This window comes from Bombus pascuorum, chromosome 12 (genome assembly GCF_905332965.1).
Source record: "Bombus pascuorum chromosome 12, iyBomPasc1.1, whole genome shotgun sequence".
NCBI lineage: Eukaryota > Metazoa > Arthropoda > Insecta > Hymenoptera > Apidae > Bombus > Bombus pascuorum.
In genome coordinates this window covers 2,599,352-2,620,196 of record NC_083499.1, presented here as the reverse complement: position 1 = coordinate 2,620,196, position 20,845 = coordinate 2,599,352, and the positions used below count along the sequence as shown (strand labels likewise).

Genomic DNA, 20,845 nt, shown 5'->3' with positions numbered 1-20,845 from the left:
TAGACAATAAAGAGATCTATCAGCTATCGTTCGAAATCGTGCTTCACGTTTGAAAATCCACGAACAATCGACACCCTACCGGATAAAGAACGTCTGTAGCGACGATACTGGCTTCGATAGAATATCGCTATTCTGCGTTTCCATAAATCCACGATGCCATTTTTCCCACTTGGTGTTCGTGAAACTCAAGATACGCGTAGTCTCGAGTTTCAGCGGGTTTTCTGCGCTTACAACTCTATCGTTCAGCTAAGTGTCAGGAAAGAAATAAACGAATAACGGTGGACGCTTTTGGCCACTAACCGAGCGTCTCCGCTAAGTGCACGCAACAACACGAAAAGAGAGATATGTATTAAGATAAAACTATGCCAGCTGTCGTGGGACAATGGCGTGTCGCGCCACGTAGTAGCATTCTCCGAGAGTTGCATGTGTTTTATCTGGCCGGCGTATCGCCGCGTTTCGAGCTTTTAACGTTCCTCGCTGTCGTAACGATCTATGCGCCAGAAATTCGGCGCATCCTAGGATCGTAGAGAATCACGTGACTTTTTGAAGCACGTGCTATTATTATGACGGTGGGAATATAATCCTTCGATATTAAAATCGATCGAGAGATCAGAATGATATACGATGAAAATTATTGACGATTTAGAAATCAGCTTAACAAGAATTTTAATCAATCTATACGTTGTCACATGATCCAACAATGATAGACATTTGGAAGGATATTTGTTAGATAATTTGATAATCAAAAACAAATCATTCACGGGAAATATATCTGAGTGTGTAAAATTTGCCTTCAAAGGAATTAGCTTTCCAGGAACTTCAGTTAAAATTTTCGAACTAAGAAAAACTAGAATCGATCAGATGAATTCTCGATAGTTCTAGTAGTCTAACCAAACACAGCCCTATTCCACTTGTTCAAAACTACTGCCAATAGTTACTCGAATCGATTAAAATATATCCTTCTTTCTTCTTTAAATCCTTAATATTTCATTACACACAATATATATGTGTTTGATCCAGTGATCAGATACGAGTTCACTTTGCTGGTCAGACCAAACGCTACGTCGTTCTACTTATCTAGATTCACTGCCAACAATTAGTCAAACCTATTATCAAGTTTCTTTTTTAAATATCCAATATTTTATATACACACGAAATGTATGTGTTTGACCTGATACTATTCGATTCTATTAAACTAACCAAACATGCTCTTATTCTACTTATTCAGATCTACCGCTGACAATTTAGCGAAACCGACTATCTTCCTTTTTTCTTTCAAATCAGCGTTCTATGTACAACATGTACACGCGATATACATGTCTGACCAGACACAATCTGATTCTACTAGTCAGACCAATTACCGGCAATGCAGCGAAACCGAACAAAGATTATCTCTCGCTATTCAAATCTCCCATTTTCCTCGCGCATATTGCATGGAACAATTCCACTAAAAACGATATTATTTTACTTGTGGCCTGGTTTGGGTATATTAACGACCATCCGTTTCCATCGAGGCACGTGATGTCCACGAGGATTGAAATCGGCCGATTAATGCTCGCGATACGCCGAACAAAGGAACGATAATATTTATCTGCTACCCGGGTAGGCCGATTCGGTCAGAATTTTACGAACGAACGGCGGTAAAAAAAAGACCGCGGGACGCGTTTAAATAAAACGCGATATCGCGTAACGTTTTATTGCGCGAATGAAATCGTTAAAGTCGTAGATATCATAGAAACGCGTGACTTGCCTTTTTCGCTCATGAACACAAGCACGATTCTTTATTCTCGTGATTTCATTAATCATTGGCGATCATTAGCACGAATATTTATAGAACGAAATAATCGGACACGTATCTATTTAGGAATTAAACATTTGTATTCTCGATACTTGTTGCATATCCATACGTTGAAGTTCGCATAGAGACGACCGCTCTAAATGATCGAACGTGGTGAGTGTTTATAAACCGCGATCCTCCGAATTCGATAACGCGGTTAGGTTATGCTCCAAGTTATTATTTCTCATGACCACAAATATTGAGGATGTGAAATGTAATCTACGATTCCACAACCGTTATAAATTGATTCGATTCTTTATTCAACCTCTTTGATCCGATAAAATGACGATAAATGTATTTGTTTCTTGAATGAAAGATATGCGACGCAAACGCGATACATAAGGATATTCGCAGTGGAATTATATCTCAAATAAAATTGAAGATTTTCAGTTACAGATAACTAAATTCGACGATAAATGTTTACGCAAATCTATATTTCTTCAGACCTTGAGGGAGAAATGATTACTTGAACGAAACACATAATAATGGACAAGAGAAAGTTCGTTTTACTCTACTTTAAAGACAACTTTGAAAAATAATAGAATATGAAATTATGTTTGACAGGAGCCACGAATAAATATATACCCTGAAATAAATGACTATTACCCACACGATAAAAAATATCTAATACAAATGTTACCAGTACTCATGCATCACACATAGCGATCGCAAGATTTCTTTTGTCCACTATTGTACATCGCATCTCCTATATATCACAACATGTGTTTTACTTCTGCTAACCCCTCTGCTTAACCTTCTTTACAAATTTAAATTTTTCATAAATGGATTTGCGGTTTAATCGTACATTCTCGTGTAAACAAATCTAGAAAATAGATTGTGCCATGAAACCTCCGTTAAAACACGTATAAACATATTGGGAAGATAGTTTGGTTCGGACAGCTTCGAAGTATCGATCACTGGGCCGGCTAGTGATCTTTGGCACGGATATGAAGTCTCGTCGACTTTAACGAGGAACTTCTCCGTTGATTTCGATTTTCTTTCTCCAACCGGGGAAGAGATGCACGTCGACACGAATATGGTTTCCGGAGATCTTCGTTTCCAAGAGACGCGTCTCATCGTCTGACTACCATCACAGCTCTCGTTCTCCGATTTTTGCTTTGACGTTCATTTCCTGAGTCGCAGCCGGATACGAGGGAATCGAAGTCGGTGCAGAAACACGAACAGACCGATATACAGTCTGTATGCGATGTAATTTACGTTCCTTTGGCACGTTTCTCTGGTTACGGGTGCTCAAGCACACGATACTGTTACAAATCGTTAGTTGCGTAAGTCGCTTTGAAGCCGTGCCGATTTCGATGTTGTTACCGTTAAAGACTTAGCGAATACAGGACTGGGATTACGTAATTGGCTATCGACAAACGGAGGAACGTTAAACTCAATGGTTTGGTCGAGGATAGTTACTCATTACGACGAACAGTCAGAGTAAGATGTGCACAGAAACTTGCGCTGATTAATCGGCTTACGTAAAGTAGAGCTGTTTGAAAAGTTAAACGTTTGCAAGAACAATATTAACTTTACTTATATACAGAATTTACAGTGGCTGCAAAAAGTATTTACGTATATCTTTCGTTCCCAACGAAGCGCTTCTTTATCGGGTTTATGTGTATCTCGTTTGAATAATATCCAATTTTTGTAAGATCAATTAATTAATGTAAAATATCATTTATTTTAACAGAAACGAGACGACATTTAAAAAAAGTGCAGCTCTTAAATAAACAGGCTATTATGTCCAAAACATGGACAATAGAAACGTTACTTGTCCTCGTCAGCTATGAAACTAGTTTATTGGTTCATGGAAAAAGAGAAACACAGGTGCAGTAACCAATATATTAAGAAAAGAGCTAGGAAGTAATGGAGTTTCCTTTACAGCATAATAAACCTCATACATGACATGATATAAATCATTACAGGAAGACGTAAACCAGTCCCGGAACAAATCGACGTTATTCCCAAGCGTCTCACATTGTTTCGAGACATCCTTCCTACTTTATGTCTAGGGATACGTGTGCTCCTGCAACTAGCCTATGGTAGCACAGCTGGAGAGAATTCTTCGTACAATTGGGGAACGAACGGGTTGTCCCTAAGAGTTTCACAGTCGTTGCAAGCTCAGCTTGGTTACCTATGTCTATTGCTCGGTTCGTTTCCGGCTGAACGTCACCGCTATATTCCACTTGACGTTTCTACGCGCCGACGTGTCATTACTGAACGAACAAGAGGAAATGACAACGTCCGAAGAAGCCGCGACGCGTTCCACAGACACACTGGTAATAAAAGCGCGCGGCTGAGGTGAGCATGAATAAAGAGGTATGAAAAGGAGGAGCTGTTAAAAGGAAATGGTCGAGGAAAACCACTATCAAGTGAACATACGGGAGGGAGGGAAAAGAAAAACAGCTGCGATGGACAAATAGTTCAAGAAAAGAATCAAAAGGAAGACTGTATGGAGGACCAATGAAAAATGAGTAGACGCCAGAAGACAGGAGAATGGGGAAGATGTCGGAGAGCAGAGAACAAATAGGGCAAAACAATTGCCAAGAAAGAAGAACGAGGGGTTGGCGGAGAGAAGGTTGAGCGAGACAGAACGAAGAGGAGGCGCTGGAGTGGGCGTGTTATAATGAAACGCCGTGGCGTGGTGAGGAGAAAAAAAAATCCAATTAACAATCCCGTTCAAGAGTTATGGAGATGCTGCCCCGCCGAGAAATGTTAGAACATTCGTTGCACGTTACCGTTTTCCCCTTACTCCCTGTGTCCCGTGGAATTTTTCCCGCGGGATAATTAGCTTCTCCCCTACCAGCCATTTCGCACGATCATCCCATCTGACCTGACCCACCTCTTCGGTGCACCCTCTTACTCAACGAGAGTGTTGCTAGTCGCTGGTGTTGGTAAACCGTTTCCAGATGAACGCCAATTAACGTACATTCCTCCTTTTCTCACTGCGGAGGAAATTACAAGGCTCGTATCGGTCTCCCTCGTCTTTCTCCCGCTATTTGCCGAACGGACCTCCGCGTCACGAACAACTCGCCGTTTCCACTGCACGTATGCCGGACACCGGACGCCGCAATACCGCTGTGTTTCCGTTCCGAGCTCCGGAATTTTTCGGAAAGACGCCCTTCGACCAGCGCAAGGGTCAACGAGGCGTGGTTCCTGCAGTTTCCTTCCTTCGAACGGGAACGTCCAGTCGTGGGAGTAATTGACGATAATTAAATTAAGAATTGAAAATATCCCGATAATGGCGTTGACAGACAGGTTTCGGCTGTATAGAAATTCGTATTTGGCAAGAATACGAACAGGTAAAGCAAGAGATACGGTTGTCTGGATGATGTAGGTAGCGAACGAGGTTTCGGTTTTTCTACAAACAGGTAGGGCTGGATTTCTCGTGGGGCCACAGAATTTTTCATTGAGTCTGCTCGTGCTATAAAATTTACCTTGCAGCTGGCAATACGTGTTACGTTTTACGCAAACAAGTTGAAACATTCTCGAAGTTGAAAGCTGGATAATTTGATCGTGTGACACGCTAAAGAATCCTTCGAGTTTCGATTGTAGAATCGTGTAAATGTTCGAAGACAACATTCAACTAACAGTATAGGATATTGCTATTCTCTTAAAATGAAAAACTGAAGGCATTTCTACGAAATAGAGAATCTTTCAAATTTCAAAATAAAATCTTATATAGAAGTTTCCACTAATAACTAGAATACTAGATATACTAAATATTATTACCACTCAAAATACTAAATATGGAACAGCAAAGTAACTGAAACGCAATGGCTGCCAAAGTTTTGTCCGTAAGACGAATACTCGCATAGTGGCCGGAGCGTTGGTAGTTGTAAATTAATTACGCGATGATGCTAAATTAATTTTCACAAGATTCCGATCGTTGTTTCTGACCTTTGTCACGGGTTTAAGCCCAGAGAAAGAGGTCTCCTTTGTGCACCTTTGGGAATACAAGTTGCCCGAACACACTTCTCCGAGACTCCTTCTGTGTGCGGCAGCTTGCTGTTCTGTGTAGTGCCGCGGAGCTCACCGTCTCTTTGTGATCCGACGTTTGTTCAAGTTCAAACGGTGCTAGACGAAAGCGAACACGTCTGTGCTCGCTTGGTCTCTCGAAACTGTAGTTAGACACAGTGCAAACCAAGCGTCTACGTCGGAAGAACATACAAGAAGGCAATGGCTTTCGCGTCGAGTGTATACGCGCGAGAGATTTAAATCGTCGCGATTCCTTCGACTCTTTGGGTTGACTTTGGTCCGATCGTTTGTACGACGAGAACAGAGATGCTGGGCAGGGTGTACAAGGGAAGACAAGGGAGAAGACAGAGAAGGAGTGCAGACTTGGGTCGCATTCCGGTCCGATACACCAGCCCGTGTATCAAACGAAGAGGAAGAAGCTAGAGGAAAAAAGAACCGGCAAGAACCATCAGCGGTAAAGAAGCTTTTTATGAACGCAGCCGACAATTTTTAAACGAGAGAGAGAGGAAGTACATAAGATGCTTCGGGAAGATCCGGCTTCACGGAGCATGAATTTTTATTAAACTTTAAACTTTCATAGTTTCTACCTATGCATATGGGATAGACAAGACGCAAAGGAATGGAGAGACACTGGAAACCGTTTAAACGTACCAATGAATGACGCGGAATTAACATTAGACATGCCGCTTTTCCTCGCCAAGTTTCTTTTAGAACTTTATCCCTCTGTTTCATAATATATGGTTGGCAGTCGTGTGTCGTTGATAAACGTTTATACGTTCACAGGAAATTTAACGCTATACGGATCTCTGATTATCGAAGAATTGTTAAAAGTCTGCTGCTTTGATTACAATTGACTTTTATTCAACTAGAAACATATCTATATGACTATTGTCTTGATTTTATCACTAAAATTGTAATCATTTATGTAGATGCAGGATTCCATTTACAACATTGCGTATTACAGGTTAATGGTTCTAGTATTAAGAGCTCAGAAAGCGCAGAAGAGTGTAAAACGTACTCGTTATAACACGCAGTAGGTAAAACAAATTTTTATGAAAATCCCATTTTTTACTTACGTTCCATAATCATATGAATATGCGTAAATATTCCTAGTCTACTTATTCTACTATGACCAATCTGTAACTTTTCATCTCATTAACCTGTTGGCAAATACGAACTAACAGTTTGTGCAAATACGAACTCCACTTACTCTTGCGTTTTAAAATTCCGCTTCGCGAGAATAAAAACGATTCGTAGAACCCACAAGCTCAGAGAAATATAAGCGAACCTGAACACGTGCTCTCGTCATGAAGTATCAAAATAGTATTCAGCGGCGTGGCTCCATCGAAGTTGGCAAAAAGATCCCCAGGTTCTTTTATCAAAGAGAACGCTGTGCCGAGCCTTCTCTATCGAGCTCGGATTATTTCCTTGCGAACAGAAGAGGGAGAGAAGGGTCGTCCAGGAAATACGAATGCGTTTCACGAATTTTTCATCGGCCACGCGAACCGAATACCGACGACCGTTCACGCCGTGATTTCTACTGGGAATTTCCACGGGCCAACGGATATCATTCTGATAGTCATTTCGTCGTCGATGTAACCACGATCGAACCATGCAACTCGAAAACTCGCGATCTCTCCTGGTCGATGGAAGCGGAGGAAACCTGTACAATCTCGACTATCAAGATGTAAAATCATATATCGTACTAATAATTAGAAAAAACACAGCTACGGCTACTTGTCAGTTACTTTTCATTGTATCGAAGTAGTTTTCAATAAAAATGTATTACAAAATACATTAGTATTATTATAAAATAATAGAAAAGGCTAGAGCGAACAAATGTAAAAGACATAGTAACGAAAATTACTTTTAACTGTATCGTCATTGGAAATATGATGTACATCTTTCGAAAATACTTTATTGTTCATCCGAATGTTACGTTTGAATCTTAAAATCATATTTTTATGTTATTTATTTTATATTCATTACGAAGACATTTAAAAAAAATACAATTTCCTTTATGCAATTTGCTTCATAAATTAAAAAATTATAGACAATCTTATGTACACGGTTTTGTACGGATTTTCCATACTCTTAGAAAAGAGCAGTCCTGCAAATTGATAGACTCGCCGTGTATTTGGCGTTACACGTGAAACAGAGGGCGGCGCTTCCGTTGCCGGGAAACTCGACGCGATCTGTTTCCACCGCCGAGTCCGCAATAAAGCTCGACGTCGTGAGAAAACGTAAAAGTCGAGGCTCACGGAACCGAAGAAATGTCAGCGAAGGACGAACGAAGAAGAAGAAGAAGAAGAAAAGAAAAAAGGAATAAATCGTTGCCACTGCACGAGCACGAACGTTCTTTAAAGACGATCGGATCTTTCTTTAATAGATTTCCGAGTTCCCGCGGTGAATTAAAGTTATTTCTTCCAAGTTCCTACGCCAATCGAGAACAAAAAAGGCGGACGCGACGTGCCGCCTGGGAATTCTATAAAACCAAAGCTACCCGTGGAAGTTAAAACTTCGCTACAAGACGTCATTTGTCGCTTCGAATTGTCACTTCCGTTCGATAGCGACGAAAGAAACCCTCGCCAAGAGAGAAGATAAAAATAGCTGGAGATCCCTTAACCGAGCTTTTTGCTCGTTATTGCTATCCCGATATCTCCTGCCTGAAATATTTTGTTCGGCATATCGACGCTGTAACTTTCACGAAATATTTTGAATTTTCCTGTAATTTTAGAAAAATTTCATTGCTTCTAGTGCAATCAGAAAGGTTTTATTCTTGATCTTCTAAAGCCGACCTATATCGACGTACTCGCTTTTCTCGGAGAGCTGACCAAGAAGAGAAAGGAAAATAGATTACCAACAAGGAAGTTCGAAGAAAAACAGACGAGAAACGAGTGGAACAAATTGTAAGAAGATTGTATCGCCAAACGAGATTATACGGAACGAAAAAGGTACACAAATCGATCTCTATCTCTGGCAAACTGTCTTCATTATAATACGTCAATTCTACGACTGAAATCTAATAAATTGATTCGCCTATGCGAGATAGAGAACCGCCCGTTATCCATCTCGTCTCGCAATACAGTGAGATAGAAAAAAGGACGAAGAGAAAGAGTTTCGCCTTACGTCAAAGTTGCTGACTTGGCGAGCGGATGGCCAGCCTTTTGGGCGTTTCTTTGCCTTTAGAAACTCGCTAGAATTCAATATCGCTTTGGCTAGTCGGGACTTTCGACGCGAGCATAGGTACACACCGCGGTTAACGATACCGTCGACCGAGAAAGTAGAACAAGAACGGGGTCAAAGGAAGAGGAAGAGGGACGAAGGAGAGAAAGAAGTATCGTCCCTTTGAGGGAAAGTCGGTCGTTCGCTTTGAATACGGTAAAAGGTGAAACGTATTTAGATCGACGCTGCTTAAGTCATTAAGGATCGAGCAAGGAAATAATGCGCCAGAGCTGCGTAAACATCATTAGGAAACGTAAAAAATAACGGTATATCGTTGCATTGTAATTTAAGTGGAAAGGGAAATAGTAACAAGAGAAATATCGAACAAATTCTTGAAATTCCTTTCTATAGTTACAGTGTGGAGAGATTCGATAGGATTTAATAATCTAAATTTATCATAAAGAAAGTACAAACGGAACGTTGTATTAACGCAACATTGATCCGCAATCTGTTAAATCTATGTGAAGAAACAGTGTTTAAGTTTCGCGGGATTTCTCACGATCAGAGCTAGCTCGTGGCTTTCCAATAGCAAATTATCCGCGACACAAACGAGAATGGAAAAATTCGAAAGGAAAATACCGAGAAGAGCTGTTCAGAGACGCGCGTTTATACACAGAGAGTCACCATTTATCTTTTCGAATGGAATCTGTCCCTGTTAGGAGGAAACGAAAACACTAGCTGGCTCGGTTTTTCGGAACCCGGTGACTCGCTGCATTTACTCGTGAAATTGGACGAAATCTTCCGGAGTACCTATTACCAACCGTACGATAAGTTAAAAACGATCCATCACAAACGCGACCTAAATCTATCTAACGTGAGAATTTCAGACGTATAATGGTATAATGGAATTTGTTAAGCAGACACACTCAGAATATATGCAGTGGCGTGCGTTAGTAATTTCGCTATGGAACAGAAAACAGTCGACGATCTATTTAAAATCATAGAGATATAAAGATAGAGTAAGCGGGCCATATATTGCCGTGTAAGTGGATGCGATATGAGAATAGAAAGTGAGCGTTGTATAGAGGCCTCGTTCGTCTTTGTCGAATCAAATATGTATGTCGGGTTAACGTTATGATTAAGGGTAAGGGCGTGTAATGAATCTTCACTGGAATTGGCCATCGTTGTTATACAATCGAGGTAATGTTGATTAGCACAAGTGTGAGTATTACAGAATCGACAAGTAACCGCGGTGATTAGACGCTGATGACAATGGTCTTAGGTTCGATAACGAATCCGCGGTCAACGGGATAACAAATATACTTTCTTCCAAAGTCTAAGTCGGACTCGTGATTAAAACTTGAAGTATCCACTGATCGTAAAAGGCGTTGTTTCCTCGCTAATGAGATCGCACGAGAATGTGTCTCTCTGTCACGGTGATGCTGCAAAGGAAAACTATGATGGGGTGTGTCTCAGGGCACGAGATCATCGGATTCATCGAAGACAACCCTCGTTCAGAAAGTGAGGGAAATGGACGTTGCTGTTAATGGTTAATTTCCATGTTGGTGGTTAGAAAAGGATGCTAGCCGCCCTTGCTAGCGGGAAGCGTCGTTCGTGAGGAAAGCAGATCTCCCGTATCTTCCCGTAGTAGGTGACAAATTTACGGACTGTTAGGATAAAGACTGTTTGTCAATTTGAAGAACCTTAGTTAACTAAATCCTAAGATTTATAGCGGGTCCTCAGGCTAGCTAAACATATACTGTGAATGATGCATCGACATCTGGCGATCATCTTGCCCGAAGAATAGGGTCTGTGTTGGCGAGCCACGGAGCAGAGGCCGTTGGACATGTTTACTGTTAGGTGTCGGTACAACTATTTCTTTTTAAGGAGAGCTATGTAATTCTATACCTCTGTTAGTAAACGTTCATCCCGTGACCGCGGCTACGTTTGGCGACTAGTTGTCGCCTTGAGCCCATTATCACAAATCTCGGACAATTATAATCGGGTTGCTTATAAGATTAAAGCGTTACGGATATTACTAAGAATTCCAAAGGGAAGGCCCGGTGTACTTTCATCTGCGACACGTATATTGACGCCGCTTGTTAATCAATCTTACATTTATATATTTACCGTATGAAACTGCATGAATTATCAGACAAGAAAACACGGTGCCTCTATGGAGCGTTCACTTTCTATTTTTATTTCTTCTCTTTTCCTTTCTATCTCACTTTTTAACTCGCTCAGACGCTCTATCTTTATATCTCTAATATATGTTTAAAGTTGACTTCTAGAATTGGTGTGTTTACGTTACGTCGAATAAATTAGTCTGATAATTGACAATGACAAAGTCTAAACAATAACGAAAACTTAAGTTATGTACGATAATAGTGAGATTATTAACCGAACAAGTGCCCTTACAATAGCGCACGTACAAACACAAGAAAAACTCTGTGTATTAGCACTGAGAGTGAAAAGCAATTGAACGTTTGAAGAGGCGGACGAGTTGAAAGTGTTCTATCGACGTTGCTCTACCATGGTCAGCCGAAAAACAAAAGCTTCTTTCCGTTCGCTCGAACAATTCGAAGAGGAAGAGAAAGTTTATCCCTCGAACTTTCGGGATAAATGTCCCTAGGTATATTTAACAGTTTTATCGTATTTTATTAAAACCGCTGTATTAATAATATTGTTAGTGAAACTTGACAAGTAACAAGTCGCAAATATTTGGTATCGATAAATTCTCTTACATCGTAGTAACAAAACCGATGATGAAACAAATGAAATTTTGGGAGTAAATTTTCAAAACGACAAATTATCTGATTATCTTAATCGAAAAAAAGTTGTAAAATTATGAAAAACTTGCAACTCGCATCTTGTCAGATCGCTGACATTATTAATTGGTAAATTATCGTACAGGAGACCTCAAATCTTGAAATAATCCACGAAAGTTCCTCTTTCCACTCAAACCTCGTAGTTCGATCGAATGGAAAGGTCCTGCGCGTCATCGTTGTTGAGAAATATCCCCAGGCGTAGAAGAACGAACGAACCGGCCAGTGAGAAACAAAAATAGCCCGCTTTTACCAGCGACTTGAAATACCCAACGGGATTTCCTATCGAACTGTTGATTTCCAACGGAAATGTAAATTTCCTTCAATATTAACCGCACCGGACCGAACCGTAACTCGTTGAATTCCGTCAGTCGGAAGCCCCGACCAGTTCCATATTTCTACCGGGAATACTTCGAACATTGTAACATTCATCGTACAATATACCCGACGTTGTTCTCGTCACCTCGGTTCTTCGTCTCGTCGAAGCTCGAACATCGAGTTAGAAACAACAAAACACTGTGTAAATCCATTGAAATGATCCACCAGTCACCACCGAGGAGATCCGCGTTATTGGACGCTCTAAATAAACCCTAGCAATTGACCGGAAGCGAGAGAGACCGGTCGAACGTTCCGGATCTTCACGGTGAACTTGATTACTCGTGCTCAGCTGGCGTTGTTCAATCAGCAGCCAAGATGCTACACTCTTCCCCCGTTTCCTCTTTTTGCTAGGTGAATCTTATCTTGTGGAGGTAAATTGATGATGTTGCAGAGTAACAGGTACACGTACCCACTTTGGACAAGATAGTCGAAAATAAGCGAATTTTGCAAGCTATCGGGAACAAAAAATTAAAAAGTTTTACAGTATCGTTCGACGTGTGCTGTGAAATGAGAGACGATAATAGTTATTTATAATTTCTTATAGTTTTTCTTCCATTGCTAAGATAAAGGAATAGCACTGCTTTTTATTCCTTATGACAACGAATTTTGTTATTATTTCCAATAACGTTAGGTAACCAAGAAGGTTTTAGTGTTACTTTTATGATGGAAACGAATGATACAGAAATATAAAAGAACATAATTTTGGTAAAGAAAATTGTGTTTTTCTGTGTATTTCTACGTCGTTCTTTTCCATTCATAAAGAGGAAATTTCCTTGCGATTAGTTATCTAATAGTTAAGAGTTCGTTGTCACGCAATAAAAATTCAATCCTGACTTAGCTATTTAAATGTTATTGTTATAAACGTCTTAGGTTGCGTTCGAAGGAATATTCGAGCCTCGAGTGTACCGTGCTCGAATCGTTGGGCGGAATTAAAGGAGATTAGAATCCCCATGGGAATGTGTTTATAAGAGAACAGTAACGCTTAAGATGTCCAAACGAGCTGTTCCCATTTCCCTAATCTCATTAATAAACACCAGTGAGATTCAAACAGAGAGTGAACACACGAGCTCTCTTAGATCGCAATAAAAATTAGCCAGAACATTAAAGAGAAAGCGAAATAACGGTAATAAAGCGGATTAAACGATTTAAAGTGACTTCTTCCCCGCTTCTGGTCACGAAAATTACTCGAACAAATACGGTTCTGTCTTGTTCCCTGTAAATCTGCAGCTTTCGTTGTTAATCTGACAGCATCCTGAAAGAGTTTCTTCAGTCACATTTAACGACCAGCTTGCCTTCGCTTTGTCGGTATCTTGATAAATGCGCCGTAGATTCTTGGAAAAAGTACCTCAAAGTCCGACGATTCTTGCTTTCGTGGCTCTTTGACGATCCTGGCGAAACGTGCATAAAAACGTTGCCTCTATCTTTCTTTTCCAAAAGCGCGACGAGTTTTTAAAGATGATTTCTTTTGGGAATACGCATGAAATCTTCTTTTGTAAAATTACTACTCAGTTACCATTTAAAATATCGTTTCTAAAATTGTTACGACTTCAAACACCGAGTTGCCTTTGTGCCATATCAGAAACGCAGATGCTTTTAGTCAGCCTGATTTAAAGCAGCTTTTGACAGAAAGTATACTTTGTATGCGATAGCTGAAGGTATATTCACTTTTGTACGGGGTTTTAATTCAGATTAAAGTTCGATCGAATTTCATTGAAATAGTCGTTGGATGTTTGGCGCAATTAACGAAGCTAGAGTTATTGGATAGAAGCTGCTCTATACGTATCATAATCCACGCGATAAAATATCCAACTCGGTTCCATTCGAAAGTTTCTTCGGTGAAATTCTCCCCCAGCCGTCGAAGTTCTCGGCCTTAAAGCTGAATTGTTCTCCCGAAAGGTAATTGATCTGAATTTCCTGCTTCCCCGTAGAACTTTTAATAGTATTTTACCGAAAGAAATACACGCTCGGAGGCTGTCTTTTATGAGTGATGCAACTGTGTCTTGCACGAATATTTTGTCGATCAACTGCTGAATCTTCGTCTGCACGAAATAAATATACGAAAGTTGGCGAAATTACCAGTTAACAATATTTTTTTCCAGCATTCTATATTGTTAGGCCTTGCCACTTCCCGTTCCTTTTGTTCGATAAACTTTTTTAACTTTTCCAATTTTCATGCTTTTTTCGTGCCTCCTTTGCCCGTCCGTTCTCTTTTTAACTTTCCCCAATTTTTACCTTGGTTATTTTATTGTTTTTCTCTCGTCTCTTTTATCTGTCAGCTTTTTCTAGCTTTTTTCCACTTCTATTCTGGTTCTGTGCTACGCTTTCTGTTCGCTCGACGAGCTTTTTTAAATTTTTCTGGATTTTACTTCAATTCTTTTTAACTTATTTTGCTTGTCAGCTATTTTTTAACTTTTCCTAATTTTTATGCTTTATTTGTCTTCTTTTCTTTCTTTTTTCTAACCGTCAACTTCTCCTAGTATTTCTCGATTGTTTAGAATTCTCTTCTAAACACATTTTTCGTACTTTTTACATATCCAACTTTTCTACCCATTTCTTTATAACCCTCTTTTCCGACTCTATTTTTAGTGGTCGACAGTCCTTTTTAAAATCTTACCCATTTTTTACACATCTTTCTCCATCGCATACATACATTCTTTTTCAGTACAGTTTTTACCTACAAATCTTTTTAATTTGTTTTTCAGTCTGTCTCGTCCCTCTTTGGAATTAATACCTGATTCTCTCTTTTTCTTTTTTTTTTTTTACAAAGATCCAAGGAAACTTAATTACAAAAATTTTTGACAATTTAAGCGTAACATACGTTCAAGAAGAACAGCTTGATTCCTTTCTTCTGTGAAAAGCTAGCCTATTAAAACGCTCCATGGTTTAAGATCAATATCGACAAAGTCCAATTTCTAATTATTATTTATTAAGAATGTTACTCAATTTTTATTACGCGGCGGTTGTCTTTAGGGAGAAGAAATTAATTGGAATTTTAGGAAAAATCTGAAGGAAAATTTCCTAACGATCTGCGATCCAAACCATTTCGCTTATTATTTATATTTCTCTCTCACCGTCTCGTATTCTTATTTAAGATATTTTCAATCTCTTAAGTATCTCTACTAAATTAGTTTCATCACGAATAACACTTGCCAGGATAAAGCGTTCTCTTGTAAATTGACTTTTTAAAGGTCAATTCCCACTTCTTTTCCCACTTCATCATATTATTCTGTATTTTACTAAACACAGTTACTAAACGTAATCTTTCCCTACTGAAATAAATTTGAGGTACAATTTTCAATTATTAAAGGTTCATCTTCCAAAGACAAAAGGACTGCCTTATGAATATCTTACAAATGGCAACAATCCCAAAATATAAATACTAAATACAAGTATCAGATGGAATTCTTATTACTACTGAACAGAATTTTTAATTATTTAATTCTCACCTTCTTTATGCAATATGTCAGGAAACATTTTGCCAACAACAACTGCTGTTTCCATCCGTAACGCCATGCATCCCATTACGAAAGCCAAACTGAATACCTACTTTGCAACCTTTCCCTCGAGTAAACAGCAGCCGAACGAAATTCAGAGAGAAAGCAGCATTTTAACGAAACATCAGCGACCGTGCGTGTATGTGCGCGCGTTTTAAACATCGGTTCTGTACCGGTAGCAATTGAGTCAACTCAAAGACACGAATGGACGAACGAACGCAATCAAGTTTTTGCATGCAGCGAGGTTGTTCGCGCGACGTTATTTGCCGAACAATCGTGTTGTCGCAAAATGTGGAACGTGTACAAGATGGATGCAGTTAATTACGGCGGTTTTAGCGCGGGACAATTTGTTCCGTGGAAGCGGAATGCAATAACTGAAACGTTTCCGGCCATCTTATCGTGGCCGCAGCTGGAATTTTGACCGTCAGGCCGTCCGAGTTCTTGCGTGCTCCGCGAAATGTTACCAGTCGCAATTATAAGACGTACTCCTTCGTCGTACCATACTGCCACGCGTGAAATCCGCTTAAAGAATGAACACAGAAATAACAAAAACGAAGAAAAAAAGCTGGAAGAACACGGAAAGAAGCTGTTTATTCAGCCGCGCGTTTATTCAACTCTTTGTTCCGCGCGTAGCATGCGAACAATGGCCCGTGTCAACGTTCCATTATGTAAACAGGGAAATAATGACGTTCACATGGAAAGAAAGAATGGAGGATATAGAGAAGAGAAATGAGTGGAGTCGTCATAAGTAATAACAATACATAATTAAACAGTCGTCGTCGTCGTTGTCGTCGTTTACGATATAGTTAAAGAAATTCGAAAAAGTACTCCGGTTTGCTACTGTTCGTTGTATGAAGAATCTCTTTAATCACTGCTTAATGCTAGGATTGGCAAGTTTATGAATATCTCGTTTGAAGATTATTGGGAAAACGTTAGTGTGTTTGTGAAACTTGATACTGAATTCTATCGGAAGATAGCTGATTTATATTTCAATTGTTAATAGAAAGCGAATATGTCATACAGTAATTCCTAGATATAAGGTAGCTGGCAAAAATAAACCATAGAAACAGAATCCTTTGTAATCCACAAAAAGAACAATAAAAATACTATCCATCTATTGAATTCTTTTGCAATTAAGAGATAAGGGACGAGTTTTGGGAAACTTATTATATAAAAACAAAATGTACAATGGTATTATAAGTTGATTGCTCTTTACAGGCTTGTTTCTCGGATTATTTTATTGTAAATCCATAATTATAATTACAGCAGAATTTATAGAAATTTTTCAATAAATGCAACGAGTATATCTTTTAATGTTCTAGTGTGTTACTAGTCTAATTCTAGTGTTTATATTTAATAATCGTAAAAAGGGACGACAAATTAAAAAAACAGCAACTAAAAATCAACAAGATAAATATCAAGTCAATGCTTCAGTAAAGTAATCGCAACGTTACGAAGCAGGTGCCTGACGCTTGATGAATGTTAACTTTACTGATCGATATCCCAAATGGGATTAAATCTACCATCAAATAAGTCTTAGCAGGTTACAGGATCCATCAGAACGCCCTGGGATTTCGTGGTAAGGCAATAATGCCACGAGCTACGCCACCGCTTCGAGCGCGTGGGTGAAAAGGCAACAATCGACAGAGCGGTAAAAGGAATTGCACCTTCAATTCTAAACATTGACCTAAGACACGTATCAGGCTGGATCGATAGAGTTAATCCCTCCACCTTTCTGCCACGAGCCACGGTTACGAGAAAAAGCGTTGGGGATTCTCTCTGAAACCATTGTGGAACAATAACAAAAACATGACGATCGTCTCAACAAATAGATTCCATTAGAGGAAACTCCAGTCGAAAGTTATTTTCTTGTTCATCAACAACCGTAAATCCTTCGATATTTAATATCGTGCGATAGATTGTCACTAAAAAATACAATAGCGTAGGATAGTTAAGATACAAGTACGAATATGTCGTATAATACAAATAACGAGTTGCTTCGTCGATGGTTCTGAAGGAAAAAAAATTTCTCGCAGATCTTGCTAAGAAATCCTTACTAAGAGGATCTTGTGAAACAAAAATAGTGAAAAATCGAAGGCAGTTCGATAACAGAAGCATCACGAATTATTTCGAAAACGAACAGAAGGATTTATATCGAGAAGAGAAGCTGCAAGTATCCCATTATCGGTCAACTCCAGCCATTGATGTAATTAACGGAATAAGGATTTAACGTCGTCAGCGGAGTGAAGGACCCGGATCACGTTCGCTAAATTAGTTACCGTATCTGTGAAGGAAATGCAGTAAGCGTAATTACGGATTATTATCAGCTTAAATTGATATCCTTGATACTCCACCTTCCTTGTTCAATATTTTCGCCGTGATAATAGGCTAATATTTTGTGACTAATCCGTTCTCAAATTCTCATGGATCAAAAAGAACGATGCGGTTGAGACTCGTTGAGGAAACGAAATGCATATTCGAGATACGAAGATCTCTATAAACTCGGTTCCGGTGCTTATTGGCATCGATTCGTTTAGATAAACGTCGTGGAAAGATTTTCATTTGTTTCCGCGGAACATTGTTTGCGATTGCTTAATAAGATTCCGAGAATCCTGAATGCCCTACGGCCGCTTAAAGTTCCAAAGCGACGTTTTCAAGAAGAATAAAGTACCACTGATCAGGTTTCATATAATTTCTTTTCCCTTTGATATAATTTCTTAACTCTGGAATAATGCATTTGCCGCTTGTTTTCTTTCGTCCGTTTGTGAATAGCTCGGTAGAGAACCGAACTTCTCCCAAGTGGTTATTTTATGTTAATAAAATAATATCGTTTGCATCGTCTGAATCTTATTCTCATTTTCATCGTTGCTGCATTTAGTTTCCTCTTAACGTAATATCGCAAACACAGAATGGAGGAATTAAAAAGATAAAAATGTTCATCGTGCAAGATAAGTAAAACAACACGACGCAGACATTACCTTTCCTCGTAAACGTTAAGGAAAATGGATTTACCACGCGAAAACTTCGCGGGTTCTATCAAAAGTTCCACAAAACTTTCTCGGACGACTGATGAGTTCTCGCCATAAGTTCCGAGCCTATCTGGTTCTTAAAAGCGCGACATCGTTGGACTAACAAAACAGGCTGTCCCCGAGCCTGGAAACGCGTGGTAAATTACGGTCACTGTCTTGTGAAACAACCTGAGGCCTGGTCTCGTTTAAAAGACACCGATTTTTCAGCCGATAGGGACTGAATAATTCGTGCACGGCCGTGGAGTCTTCGTTCTGGCGCAACGAGTCTATCAAAACTCGCGGGAAACTTGGCCAAGCCCTGATGAGTTTCTCTCCTCGTCTACTCGACTTATCCAAGGCCCTGTACAAGGAGAGCTACAAAGCTATCGAGACATTCCACGGAATCCAGGCCACGGTATTGGCGAACAGTGGGAGAAGGAGAGGACGAACAAAGATGCGAACGTCAGCGCGTCTATCGGCGACGACCGCAAAGAGACGCCTTGTTGTCCGCAAATTAGAGCACGCGACTCGCTTTGCAACTAACCTCAGACGTTGCTTCTTCTTTTAAAAGACCAACGGCGACAAGACGAACGTTCGCCATTTGGAGCCACGGTGAGCTTTGTCGACGAACGCGGTAAACTTTCGACGAGTACGATCGAGTACAGTGTTAACGTTGTAACGAAAAGTCTCACGAGCTTGGCCAGGAAGTTTCTCCAACCGAGACTCTCGTTCTTGGATTACTTTCGTGCGATGAGAGGGCAGGGACGATTCTTTTAAGTGAGAATCCTACTCTTCACGGCGGGCAGGGAGAAGCTTTAAAGAAATTGCTCGGATAAAAAATTTAAGTCTCTTCGGACCTCGTAGAAACATATCGGTGACTTGTAGGTAAGCTACTTGTAACACGTGTGGTATGTAAGAAGCTTGCTAGTCTCGTATAATACGTGATAATTGATCCAGATTGTCGGATAAGCGATTAATCGATCAAATCTTTACTTTTTGTATATAAATGTACTTTTGTATGTTTTGTATGTAAAATGAATTACCTGTTAATTTCGAAATGTCATGTATCAGTCAGAAATGAGAATTATGACGGAAAAACTAAAAGTGATCCAGGAACGTCGGTATCTTCATATAAATAAGACACAACGTTTTATATTACGTAAGGGTGTTAATACTTATGTACAAGGCGTATACTGTATATACTATGTAGCATACTGTGTTATTCTTACATAGACTTACTTACAAAAGGATTAACATAACTGCATACTCGCGTGATCAAGTTCAACGTGGTACTATTTTAAAAATATCGAGTAAGGCCTCTTTGATCGAACATCGTACAATTGTCTGATAAGACACCGAGTCATTCCACTTAGGTTGTCCATTCGAAATATTCGGATATATCGATTATCTGATTACACAGCGAGCCACGCAAAGGGGTTGTATTAGTTATCCGATTTTATATCAGACCGTATCATTCTGGTTGGCTGTGCACCAGGGTTATTTTACTCCCATAACCGTATCCCAGAATCATATTACTTCCCTCTGACCATGTACCACGCTTATACCACTTGCTTGGCTATGTACCGGGATCATACTACTTATTTTGACCGTGCACAGAGTTATTCCACTTATCTGACCATATAGCAGGTTATTCCACTTGTCTAACCATGTACCGGGATTATACACCCTTGTCTGACCAAAGCATGACCTATTTCCCTTGCCCAACCGCATATCGATCTTCTCCTATCTCTGCACGCTATTATAAACAAGACACGTATATTCCTTTTTTCTGGATAAATTCCAAATATTTTGCAGCTCGTGAAACGAAACGTTGCGGCATCGCTGAATAAAAAGCAAAATATTAAAGTTACTCGCTACGTATCGATCTTCGATGTTCGTTTACCAGAGGGTGAGAGTTACACGTTTCAAACGAAAACTTCCTATATACAACGATCCACTTTTATTCCTCGGCTTTACAATGTAAAGAACGCTCTTGTTTATCGTAAATGCACGAAAGAATGGTCGTGCACGGCGTAATGTAAACAGATCACTCTTTACAAAAATGTAAAGGAGTCTTCTTGACAAACGTTTCGATCCAAATTTGTTATTTTACTCATTCGTTCGATATTACTATATATGTTATAAAGTAAAAAG

General features: G+C 39.6%; 1 protein-coding gene across 1 annotated transcript in view; it reads left to right on the top strand.

Annotated features, from left to right (window-relative positions):
* The window catches only part of LOC132912605 (neural cell adhesion molecule 1-like), a 296,634-nt gene that overhangs the window by 220,559 nt on the left and 55,230 nt on the right, over positions 1-20,845 (top strand). The window lies entirely within an intron of this gene.